The sequence below is a fragment of the Solea senegalensis genome, linkage group LG7 (assembly GCF_019176455.1).
Source record: "Solea senegalensis isolate Sse05_10M linkage group LG7, IFAPA_SoseM_1, whole genome shotgun sequence".
In the NCBI taxonomy this organism is placed as follows: domain Eukaryota; kingdom Metazoa; phylum Chordata; class Actinopteri; order Pleuronectiformes; family Soleidae; genus Solea; species Solea senegalensis.
This window is the reverse complement of record NC_058027.1, coordinates 8,982,009-8,994,590: the sequence shown is the minus strand read 5'-3', so window position 1 is coordinate 8,994,590 and position 12,582 is coordinate 8,982,009. Positions and strand designations below refer to the sequence as shown.

Genomic DNA, 12,582 nt, shown 5'->3' with positions numbered 1-12,582 from the left:
AGGCCATGGTGAAAGGTGGCATGGCCTTTGACCTGGCAGGTAAAGAGCAACCGCCATTTTGAGATACAACATCACGTTTGGAAGAAGGTAAGTTTAATCCTTTACCATCCATTGAACAGAAAACAATACGGCAGCAGAAATGTTATCGACAGTTGGTTATTGTCCTCTTTTGCATTTCGGATGATTTTTTTTGTTACTGGGCGTTTTATTAGAGTGGATTAATATCCGACTGTCACCATGCACATAGCTAACTAAACTCACGAGCTAGCATACGACAACGTTGACGACACACGCAGACTCATTTACAAAACTACCTGTCCCGGCATATTGGTGGGTTTTTTTCTTACAACTCGACGTAGCATTAGCTCCTGCAGCTGGACCACAGTGCAGCCAAGGTTTCTATGAGAGCGGAACACAGCAGTTCCTCGCGCTACGAAGCTTTACACAGTCTGATGTTTTCACTTTGTTGACGAGGGAGCGAACCTGTTCTGCAATGAGTGTACTGTTGCACTGCTTGTGTGGATTAGCACATAGCACGGTGTAGGTGGTTCTCCAACCACTGACCTCGCCTAGCACACTTCTCAGGTGTATGTCTTAACATGAGAATTTGCTAGGAATGGCAAACCTTATCTGTCGGTCGCACCGCGGCACATTAACACACTTTTTAGTCATATTTGTTTACCGAAAATAATAGAAGCATCATAGTCATACACTGTATTAACTATTGTTTTAAGATTCGTGGCTCTTTCTAAGCTTGTGTAAAGTCACTATATTGCTCCCTCATCTTGCCTCTTTTTTTCTCAATTTATCCTAGAGATTTGTGACTGCAAAAGTGACCAGTGCCATCTTTCAAGAGCTCACCATTCATTCACGAAACTCCTGTGAAAGTGTCCTCTCCTACGGCTTCATCGAACAAGAGTGACTGCGGGGAAATGGAGTCATCTGCTAGTGTCAGGTTCATGATTTAAATACTTAAGTGAATAAATGAATATAGTGACAGGCTGTTTAAAATCAAGTAAGGTGATAAGAGGAGAGGGGAAATGAAAAATGCTAAATATTATGCCCAGATATGCTTGATTGTTCTGTTCTGTGTTACTGAGATGTGGAGGTGCAAGGAGTGTAGTTTATCTTTTTCTGGTAGATATGATCTACTTAAACATTTAAGACTACAGCACCCCCATAGACAATGTTATTCGTGCCCTTATCTAAACTGTCCATGCAATTTTAAGACACAAAATGCTTTGCGCATACATTTAAGTGGAGTTCATCCAAAGCAAACTTGTCAGGAGCTCCTGGAATTGAAAACATTCAGTTGTCCTTTGTGTAATTGTACCAATATTCCTACAGAGAGGAATTAATTTTTTCATGCATATTGGCATTCATTTTAAGAGTCATGAAACTGTTACCTGTATGTTTGGAGATTGTACTTTCAAAACAAATATCTATGGAACGTTTCACTCGCACAAGAACAGGAAACACAACCCCCATACATTAAATGATTTTAAACCAGATATAGTGACAACAACTAGAATTTCACAAGAATCACCTGACAGTGCAGAGGAAAATGCACTCAACCCAGATGACTCTGCAGTGGAATTAAACAGTGCATCTCCAAGTAATGATGTGAATATAAGCAAGATCCTGCCCGGCATAATTGAGCAGAACTTTGCTGCAGCTTGCTTAAACTAGAACATTTCGCACGTGCCAGGCACAAAAGTTGATGAGTTTCTAGAAGAAATGCACTATTTGTTATGCTCAGCTACATTTCCTCTCTCTGTTAACACTATTGAAACTGTGTTTCAGAAACATGGTTCCATACCTGACAAGCCAGTGATACAAGAAATAGCTACAGCCCTCACCACGTCTCATCCCTTGCTAAAATCTATAGAGAAGGGTGGCTCTTTGAGCGCATCATATCTTCGAAACAAGTTTTACAGGGAACATTTTAATGCCCACTGAGTACATGAGTACAAAAAGCTTTCAGTATGTGTCTTTACTGAAGAGCTTGCAACAGCTCTTCAATAGGAAAGATGTTGTGGATAAAGTTGTCGAAAACCACAAAGTACATCAGAATCATGGGATAGCTGGAGAACTGTGTACTTATACATAATTTCAAGATGGCTCACACTTGAAATGGTTTTCTTTCAGGGGGTGAGTTCAGAATCTTGCTAACTTTGTAGATACATGATTTCGAGGTATGCAATCCTCTGGGCACTTCACGCAGGAAACACAAGCTCTGTGGTATCTACTGGACTCTGAGTAATTTGCCCCCAGGCTCACATTCAGCACTTTCCTCGATTTACCTGGCAATCCAATGATGTGAAGAAGTATGGTTATGACACTGTATTGCATCCTCTTCTTCAAGATGTAAAAACGCTTGAGCAGGATGGAATTTTTGTTCCGTTACTTGGTAAATGTGTTAAAGGCACAATTCAAGTTGTTGCAGCAGATAACCTCGGTGCTCACGGTATAGCAGGTTTTAACGAAAGTTTTTCTGGTGGAAACATCAGCCGATTCTGCACAGCAACACGAGCAGAGATCCAAACGAGAGATGTGAGATCAGGTTAATTTGATCTGAGAACTAAAGAACTACATGACTCCCATGTAAATTCAGCACAGCAGAACAGTTCAAGCTGTTTTGGGGTGAAAGGACCGTGTGTAATCACCAAAAACCTTGCCCACTTTAGTGTTCTGACAGGTTATCCACCAGATATCATGCATGATGTGTTTGAGGGCATTGTGCCTGTGGAGCTTGCGCATTGTTTGTCACTGCTGATATCCAAGAAATATTTCAGTCTTGAGCTTCTAAACAAATCGATCCTTAGTTTTACCTTCAAGTGGTCAGACAAGACTTTGGTCTCTGGACAATGCGATTCGAGGCTAAGCACAGTTTTTTTAAGCATGTCATTCGACACTCCAACTGCTTCAAAAATGTGCCCCTCTCACTAGCTTTAAGCATCAGTTCATGATTTCATATCACATGAGAGCATCGAGTTTTGAAAGGCCTGTTCTTGAGATGACAAGTGTCTCAACAGTTTCTGTCGATGTACTAAAAGACGAAATTGTTGAGAAATTGTTGAGATAATAGAGGTGCATTTAACTAGGTCTATGTCAACCAAAGGTGTAAGTTTTAAAAAGGACATGATTATAGCTCATGGGTCTACAAGTGGACTTCCTGATTTTGGACAGATTGTCCACATTTTTGTTATTCAGGAGAGACTGTTTTTTATGGTTAAGAGACTTAGTGGGTGGTATAGTGAGCATCACAGTGCCTTTGAGCTCATGCCATGTCCAACCAAAGACATAGATCTGATTGAGCTTAGTGACCTAGCAGATGACTACCCTCTGGCAGACTACTTTGTAGGGGGGTCTCAGAATGGTGACATTAAAAAGACACATACACGTATAAGGTAATATGACATTCTGATTTAAAATTTAATGTTATTTGGACTGTCACTGCTCTCTTGGAATTAAAAAAAAATAGGTGTGCTTATTTCATGAGTTATAGATTTAACAAAACAATGCTTAAACTAGCCTGAAAATAGATGAACTGGTGAAAAATAATTGAATGCAAAAATGACATTAAATGCAGCATTAAATTGGCAATATCATAAACTAGGTAGCTATATTATGTATCATGTAACTCGTAGCTTTCTGTCTGAAATAAGTTTTATAACAGACAGCTTTACAATCATTGCTTTGGGCTTTTGAGAAGTTTTTTTTGTTTTATTTCCAGAAATTTCATGTACAATAATGAATCTAGATATTATATTTTAGGATAACCAATGAAAATAAGTCTCTCAACCTTAGATAATATGTACACTTGTACAAATATATTTTTATATGTGTGTTTGTTTTTATTCCCAGATTATTGTGAAATGGCTACACTGAAACTCAGAATCATCATCGGGGAAAACGATTCCCAGAGACTTACCCTGCAAGATGGGCTTCCAGAGACTGTTGGTGAACTTGTTCAGAACATAAAGAGGCTGTGTGGGGTAGAGGAGCACTTCAGGCTGCAATTTATGGATACGGAGTTTGGCAATGATTTTACCAACTTGACTTCAATGTCAGAGATCCAGGACAAAAGTACCTTAAAGCTTGTCTTTGATTCAGCTGCCTCTGTCCTGCCTGGTGGTTCACCCCCTCCACCCTACTGCACTCCTGCCATATCAGGGTCTGGTAATGAGTCATCACTTTCATCTGGTAGCTTGTGTGATATGGACATTTTGTCTTCTCCTGAGTCCATCCCTTCAAGATCCTCTGGATGGCCTGTTGTTATTTTTGTTCCTCAATTCCCATATGATTGTGAGCTGCAGCTGGACAGAGCCAATACTGCATTCAAAGAGAGCGGAACTTTATTGAATCCAGACATGAGACTTAAAACTGCCATTCTTGACAGTTTAGCTGAAGAAATTGTTAAATACAAAGTGTACCCCTCAGACAATGAGTTTGAAGAGGTTGCAAAGCCCTTGTGTCATCACATCCATGTTTGAAAGAGCCAGGCTCTGCCACTGGATATGGTGGCTGGAAGGTGAGCTTAAAGTACAAACTACAGGAGGAAGCTCAAGCGGCTTGGATGTCCATAGGTTGAACTGAATTCCCTGACAAATAAACCTGTAGACAAATGCAGTCCTGCTTATGGTGTAAAGAAGCCTGAAAAGATAAGAGAGAACCTGCTTCTAGAAAAGGGAACAATGAGGACACAGTGGCAGCAATGATGGAGAAGACCTTTGCACACGGAAGGCAAGAAGTTATTCGTGATGCACCCTTAATTGCTGATTACAAAACCAGATAGCCAGCTCTCTTCTGTGTACGTGAGGTAGGTGAATAAATGCACAGTGTTCATTCACTTTAATTGAAATACGTTGTCTTCATTTAATATGTACAGTGTGATTTATATCAGCCAACAAAATGTGGGCAAGCCTTTGAAGTAACTTGTAAGCTGATTCAGGATTTGGTGATATCTATCAATTGTCGTCAATTGTCTAATTTCAATGCTATGATAGTCAAATTTGCTTTTGTGTGCCCTTTTTTTCCGTTTAAGCTAACTGCTGAATTCAAGAGGATTACAACCGTCAGTTTGCTGTCCAAGTTCTTCTCCGAGCTGGATGCTCACTCTTCGAAGTTGATGAGGGTGTTTGGCAAGAAAGGTGGCGTTCAAGGAAGAAAAATTAGGAGCATCATGTTACCCATCACCCAGGTATGATAATAGAAAAAATGTGAAACTGTCAAATATTTTAAACTTAATGCATGAAATTTAAAGAGGAACTGTCAGAGGATTGGAGAGAAATAAAACTAGATGTGGGTAATACACTTTTTTAAAGAAGGATCTGATAATATGAACCTTAGGCAGATGTGACGATGTCCACTGATGTTGCAATGGTAGTTACTGTTTCCTGGGACCATATGCTTTCATTTGACATTTCTATGATTAATGATTTTATGATTGAACATACAACCACTGCCCCATGGATATTGTGAGTTCATATATCATAAAAAATGGTCAATAAAGATCGTTACGTTTGAAAGAAAGTTTAATTCAATGTTTTGTTTGTGAAATCTTCTCTACCTGTTGATTAATAGGTTATCTTTTTTATTGTCCTACATACTCAGACTGATGCCATTGATGTCAGAAGAGAGTGCATCATCAAAGCCCTGTGTGTGTACCTGAATGAAGAGCCCAAGAACCTTGTGAAAGAATACATGGTATGTAATTTAGTTTTTATTCTCCAGTCCTACATATTAATTAATATAAATTAGATAAATGATTGCTGTTTTACTCTGTGTGTGTGTGTGTGTGTGTGTAAAATGGGAGTGGTATAACATATCTTTACATATATATCCTATATTTCCCCCTTATTTCTGTGAAGAACACAGATGGTGAAAGCATTGAAGCTGCAATCACGGAGACTACATTTGGAATCTTTGTCATTCGCGAGAAGCCAGATGTTGGACCGGAATATGTAGGTATTGTTCTGGAGGGTGTGGAAGTTCTGCATGAGTTGGGAAACATACCACTTGCTGTGGTGATGTTGTTTGCGCTTGTTTATGCTCTTGACCTCAGCTACCCGCCAGAACTGAGATACACATTTGAAGCTTTCCAGAAGATCATCATGGAGCTTGATGGAAACAGACTCTCAAAAAAAAATCAAACACTGAAAACTCTACTTGCACGTTAGTCATCCTCAATAGAGTAAACTACAGATAGGGTTACTCTTATGGGAAGGTATTTGAAGCCATTAGAGAATTTACTAAAATCGGAAGCTGTGTTTTTGTTTTAATACTTCTGACTGTTTCTATTTTGGGGTTACAAATTAAAATGGTTTGAAATGTTTCTTGAAACAAAGGTAGGGTTAAAAAAAAGTGTTCTTTTCAAAAGGAAACTACTTTGACACTTGAGATATAAGTATGCACAATGCAGTATTTTCAGTGTTCTCAAACATTTTTCTTTGCACTCAGTTGCCAGGACCACTTTCTGCATATAGCTTTGTAACCAGCTTTGATTTGTTTTGTTTTTTAGTCAGAAAGCACTAAATATAAACACCTAATGTGAGTTGTTCAATGGTTTTGTCTAAGTGTATAGGAATGTATGTTGCAGATTTCTCAAAAGCCACTCTCTGTCTAGCAGAATCCAGTCTTAAGAAATGTTCTTAGTTTCTGTAGATTTGTTTTACTGACATGAATACATTGTATTGTTGATGTTGCATCTGAGATGTTAACTGGGGGCAGGCTCGACAGTGGGCTCCAATTTCCTAACTCAGAAGTTATGATTTTTGCTTGTCCATCTGTCTTTTTTTTTTGTAAGAGACAGGACATAATGCACTGTTTGGGACTGTTGGACACTGCAGTTTTGGGCTGTATGTTGTATTTTCACAGCAACATAAAGTCAGTTTTGTCTTTTTTGGTAAAGTTATTCCAACAAATCGAATTTTCTTCGTGTTATTATTTTCCAAACTTGACACCAGCTGGGGGTATATAGGTTGACATTTGTTTAAATTGCTGAATATGTATGTTAATTGTTTATTTTCTGAATAAGTACTATTGTGTTCATTTTCATGTCTCTTGGCCTAAACCACTTCCACCTAACTTTGTGTTCTTGGCTCAGCACAATTAATTCATGTACTGCACTGTTTTAAAAAGTAGTTGTAACTACCCTATTAAATTAAGTAACTCATAATCATATCATACATGTTTAAATGGCATTACAAAATTACATTAGTATGTTACATTTACCCTTACAAATCTAGTTGGACTGACCACTGGTAATTAAGTAACACTAACGCAAATGCATCATGTTGACCCATCATATTTACATTTAGGTCACTCAACACAATTGTTTCTCGCTAAATTAAAGCATTTTATTTAGGTGGAAATTATTTCCATAATTGTATTATTTTCCGGGAACAAGTTATTTTTTTGTGTACTGAAACTTCACCTTCAGCAGCTGTCAGAAGAGAATTGTGTGTTTTTTTCTGATGCATCAACCAAAGCTATTGCTGCAGTGACATATCTGAAAATCACAGACACAGCTGTAAACAACTATATTGGGTTTGTCATGCAGAAAGCCAAGCTGGCGGCTTTAAGAAACTCAGTATCCCAATTACAGGGAGATGTGTCATGTGACTAGTAACCAGGAAATAAGCAAGTGAGCTGTTTTTGATTTTGTTTAATCTGAGTCAATCCAGTGACATCTGCATACATCTTATGCCTTTGGTAGCATTGTGGGTATGTACTTGTGTTTGTTTTTATTGTTATCTACAGATGCAGATAATGATTTTTGTGAAGTTTGATGCAAAAAAGCGAGCACAGTGTTGATTATGTTTTTGTATCTCTGTTAGTTTCACCTTCCCTTGCAACGCCATTAAACCTGTGGACAAAGAGTCAACTGTCTTCAGAGTCTTGATGTTAGAAAGGCATTTATCTGACTGTCAAGTTATGCACAGCACACATGTAATGAGGACAGCACAGTGACATTTGATTGCTTCTGTGCACCACTGAGAATAAGGCAACACATAAAATGCAGTATCTGAAGTCTGCCCAAAGAGTTCCAGTTAAATTTAACTGTGATACCATTAGCACCAAAGGCACAACATATTATCAATGAGAGCTAAGAGCTCAAGAGAGAGCAAAGAAGAGAAGAGCTGAAATATGTTTTGCTGTCAGCAGAGATTGAGTGGAGATCAGGGACATCATAAAGTGCCTTTTTCCCAGAGCCTGTTAGCTAAGGGACACATCAGAGTCAGTCCCTGAACCCGGGAGTCTAGCTGCTCTGAAACTAAATGAAAGCAAGCTGAACAAACAGAAATAGCCCCGTTAAGTTTGATGTGCTGGCCTAGCACTGGGATGTAATCTTATTTCACATAAAAAATATAATAATTTTGGCTGCAGGTCAAATAAACTGCACAAGAATGCATCCCTAGCTGGAAATTAAACAGAAGAGTGAAATAGAAAGGGACATGTGACACAAATTTGCTTGAAAGCTTGGTAACTAAAGACCCAATTGCATATAGCAAACACAATACATAGCTGGTGAAACGATGAAAAAAATCCAAGGACAAGTCTGTGCTTGAGTTGCACATAAGAGCTGGAGCATACAGGGCACAACAGGAGTCAATGGAGTCATTAAGTGTGACCCGAGAGGGTTCTTCACAGCAAGAGAATTCTCCAGAATAACCTCCTGTGACAATTTCTATGGAAATAAGCTTCCACTCTGCATATGTGAAAAGACTTGACTCAACTTGAGCAGTCTTACTAACTGCTGCAACTTTTCCTTAATGTGCTCACCCATAAACAATTCTATGGATGAGGTGTGGTGAAGAAGCCTTTCATTTGAAACATGGAGAAGGAAGGAAGTGCACAAGAGGCACTTAAGAGGGAGATCATTTGGTAAAGAGTGAGAAATCATTTGGTAATATTTAGGAAAAATGCCCTTATAAGTGTGAGAACATGTGCAGTGAAGCAAATATATGAACTACTGTACATAGGGGCACTTTGATTCAGCATTGGACCATCCTGGGATTTCACCCACTACAGAAAAAAAAATAAAAAATGGAACAACCAGCCTCTGTGGTAACAGCCAGCCATTTGGGAGGAGGGTCCCTGTCGTACTCAGCCAGGAAACAGGGAATTATGTTGTTTGCCCGTGGCTGATGCAACTATTTCCAACACCAGCTGTATGTCTAGCATTTTCTTTATTTACATCATCATGGTGAGTGAGTGGGTTGAATCCACTGTGTTTCAACAATGCAGATAATCTTAGGCTATAATTAACAATACATTGCCAACAATAACAAACAATGATATTCACTCCTGGGAGATCTAGTGAATCTTCTCAGCTTCAGACAACAAATATTTTTTATAGATGACATAAACAAAAGATAATGAGTTCAGTACGCCTTTTTATAGTTCCATTAACATAAACTTAAAAATACAAGTGGGTATCTGAAAAACAACCTACAACTGTTTTTATCATGTATTTTGTTTAATAAATTGTAATTAGCACACAGTTTAAATCAGACCCATCTCACACAATTGAATCCAGTTTGCACACATTATACAGTATGTCAACCTAGTGAAGGTTATTTTACATGACAATGGAGCTGCATACATACATGCTGTTACTTGTTAGTATAATGTGGGAAGTAAAAATAAAATGAGGTTAGAAAGTACAACTATCACCAAGTAACAAGCGAGGGTTAGGTAAAGTTACACCAGTGCACCATACATTTATATTCTACCAGGCAAAATTATAATGTAAATTTACCTGCGCTGTTTCCATGAGCCAAAGTTTCATTCACATCACCATGTTCACTTTGTAGGTTTGCAACATATCACACAGGTAAGCCACCCACTGTGTAAGCTGTGCACCTTGGACTGTGCCCTGCTCTCTGTCCACTCATGTCACTGAGTGGTGATAGAGGAGAGCTGTGTGTGAAAGGTGCTGGACAGAGACATGTTTCAATCATTCACATGCATCTTTGTTCACACCAGGATCACTGTGTAGTGGCAGTTCAAGAAAAGAGACATGTCACACATACCCTTGTGCATTTGTGGAATGCCTGTTCCCACATGGAGTAAACAGATCCAGCACAAAAGGGGGTCTGACGCAAAGATGATAAAAATAAGGAGCACTGCTCAGGTTTAGGTTTACTCCAACACAAACATATTAAAAAAGTGTTCTTCACTGTTAAATCGTTGTAATTGATTAATGTATTTATCATGTGAATTTGTTGTGTATATTTATAGTTATATTTTTTAGTTAGGGTGACGGTAGCTCAGTGGAAGGTCGAGCTCGGCACAGCAGGTATGAAAAATGGGTGATTGGCAAGTGGTTATTAAGACTATTAAAGTGCTATATAAATACAAACCATGTATAATGTATATATTCAAGGTTTAATATGGCTGTTTTCCAGCTTTGCCTTACAAAAATTGATTATTAATGTTTTACTTTTAAAAAGTACCAGTTAAGGCACCATGTAGAGCCTATCAGTTTGAAAGTATTGGTTTTCCCACAGTTAATCATTAAAAATAAATAATTTATATGTGTATGCAGTACACTGACTAATATGTTAATGCTGCTTATGAAGCTCATTAGATATGAATGAATGTAATACAATCAAATCTTAAGGTGTTTCATGTAAGTGTGCTGTCATTTCATGTACAGCACTGAGCTTCATGCTGCTGAAGCAGAGCCAGCAAGATGGTAGTTAACCCTATTCAAGCCTTTGAATTGCTGTGTGCTGACAAGAACAATCAATAGCAACAGCTGCCTTCTCCCAAGCTTCTTCTAAGATAGCAAAGTATTTCCCAAGCTAGAGAGATAGAAGTGGTGCCTTAAGAGCAAGTATGCAGAGAAACGTAACTCATCTCTTAAATCTACAAAGATGTTAATGCATCTTTAATGGGATAAATAAACACTCAGGCTTTGGTGGGCAGGCACACACAGCACAAACCATCATCAGCATGTGCTTGTGTTTTTACATGAGTGCATATTCTGTATATATGCAAACACATTTCTAGTTTCCCAGAGAATCAACAGATAGCTTTAAATATTAAAGCCTTCCTTCACAACATCATCTTCCTGGGTGTAGGACTGCGTGTCATACATGCTGCAGCACACAGACAATATGCTGCAGAATCAGTGGCCTCTAGCACAGATGAAAAATCACATCCCACTTTGTGGATTCAACTCTAAACACATTTAGAAACCAACAATGTAACTTTCTTTTAAAGAAAGCTTTAAGCATGACATATGGACATGGATATGGCTGCTGTGATATGAGGGTGAATATGGCGCCACAATAACACTTTTTGAAAAGCTTACAAAAGACCTAGAATCATAACATGGACACTGTGCACACTTGAGGTGAGAAGACCTATTGAGTAATCTAAGGCTGAGATATATTTTATTTTTCATTCCACTAATACACCACTAAGGATGGAAACAGTTTCCTTATATAAAACATCACCTTAATCTGATTGACACACTGGAGGCAGATATCCTAACAAAGTGTCTAATGTAATTAGTCACTCAGCAAAGTGACAGAAGGCAAAGACAGTGCTCTCTGATTACAGGTATATAATCTCATATTCAATTCAGCACATTAAAACATTTATGAGGAGGATATAATGGTCACATTCTCATCTTAGAGACAATGTGAGACACAATCTACAACAGAAGAAACTCATTTACATCTAAACAACTATTAGGAAATAAATGACACCCCACCAGATGTTTGTGCTTTGTGTATAGCTCAAATAAAACAACAACAAAATATGTAATTAACCCAGTCTGCTCTGCGAGGCATTTCTTCCTCAGCTAATTTAAGTTAGGGGTGCAAGTGAAGCCATGTCAAATATCACCATACTATGGCAGGATTCCAACTAATCCATTTACAATAGAAATGTGAGCTGCCTTAAGGGAGCAACTGCCAAAAGTGGATAATTCCACTTTAACAAAAACAGTCATGGCTCCACAGATTAAAAAGTTATTCTAACAACAGCCTCTCCAAGCTCTCGTTGATATGGTACTGTTGTGGATTGGAGTGAAGCTTTAAGTAAACCTCTTTGCCATGCAGATCAAACAGCGGCAAACAGACTGAAGCTACCCAGCTTTAACCGCGTTTAGTATACAGTCTGCTGTGGCTCCGACCCAAAGACAACTGCACTGAGCATCAAGCAAATCCTTCAATCTGGTGACTGTCACTCCCAAGCCTCTTAATCAAATAAAGCCATTAGCATTATCACAAGTCTCAAGCACACATGCAGACTTTGCCAAAATCAGCAACCATCATATCACAAGCACAATGACACTCTTAGTGATAAAAAAAAAAACAACAACTGCAACTTAAAGCGTACATTCTAATGGACGCTCTACAAATATGGTATTAAATAGAACATTACCAACAAGAGGAGGGCAATCAGTCTTAAATGCAGAGATGCTATGGTTGTGGATATGATTAAATATATATTAAATGGACACAACTATCGCTGCTATTTTTACATACACATGAACCAACAGACTTATTCCCAAAATCCATTCATTTCGATGATCTCCAAGACTTACACCCAAACCACGCT

The 12,582-nt window shown here is 38.4% G+C and overlaps 1 protein-coding gene and 1 long non-coding RNA gene across 2 annotated transcripts in view; one reads left to right on the top strand and one right to left on the bottom strand.

Annotated features, from left to right (window-relative positions):
* The window catches only part of LOC122772172 (protein kinase C-binding protein NELL1-like), a 232,010-nt gene that overhangs the window by 125,720 nt on the left and 93,708 nt on the right, over positions 1 to 12,582 (bottom strand). The window lies entirely within an intron of this gene.
* Positions 57 to 3,883, top strand: LOC122772174. Its single transcript, XR_006360752.1, has 3 exons — positions 57 to 87; positions 815 to 955; positions 3,868 to 3,883. It is a non-coding gene; the product is annotated as an uncharacterized LOC122772174 (long non-coding RNA).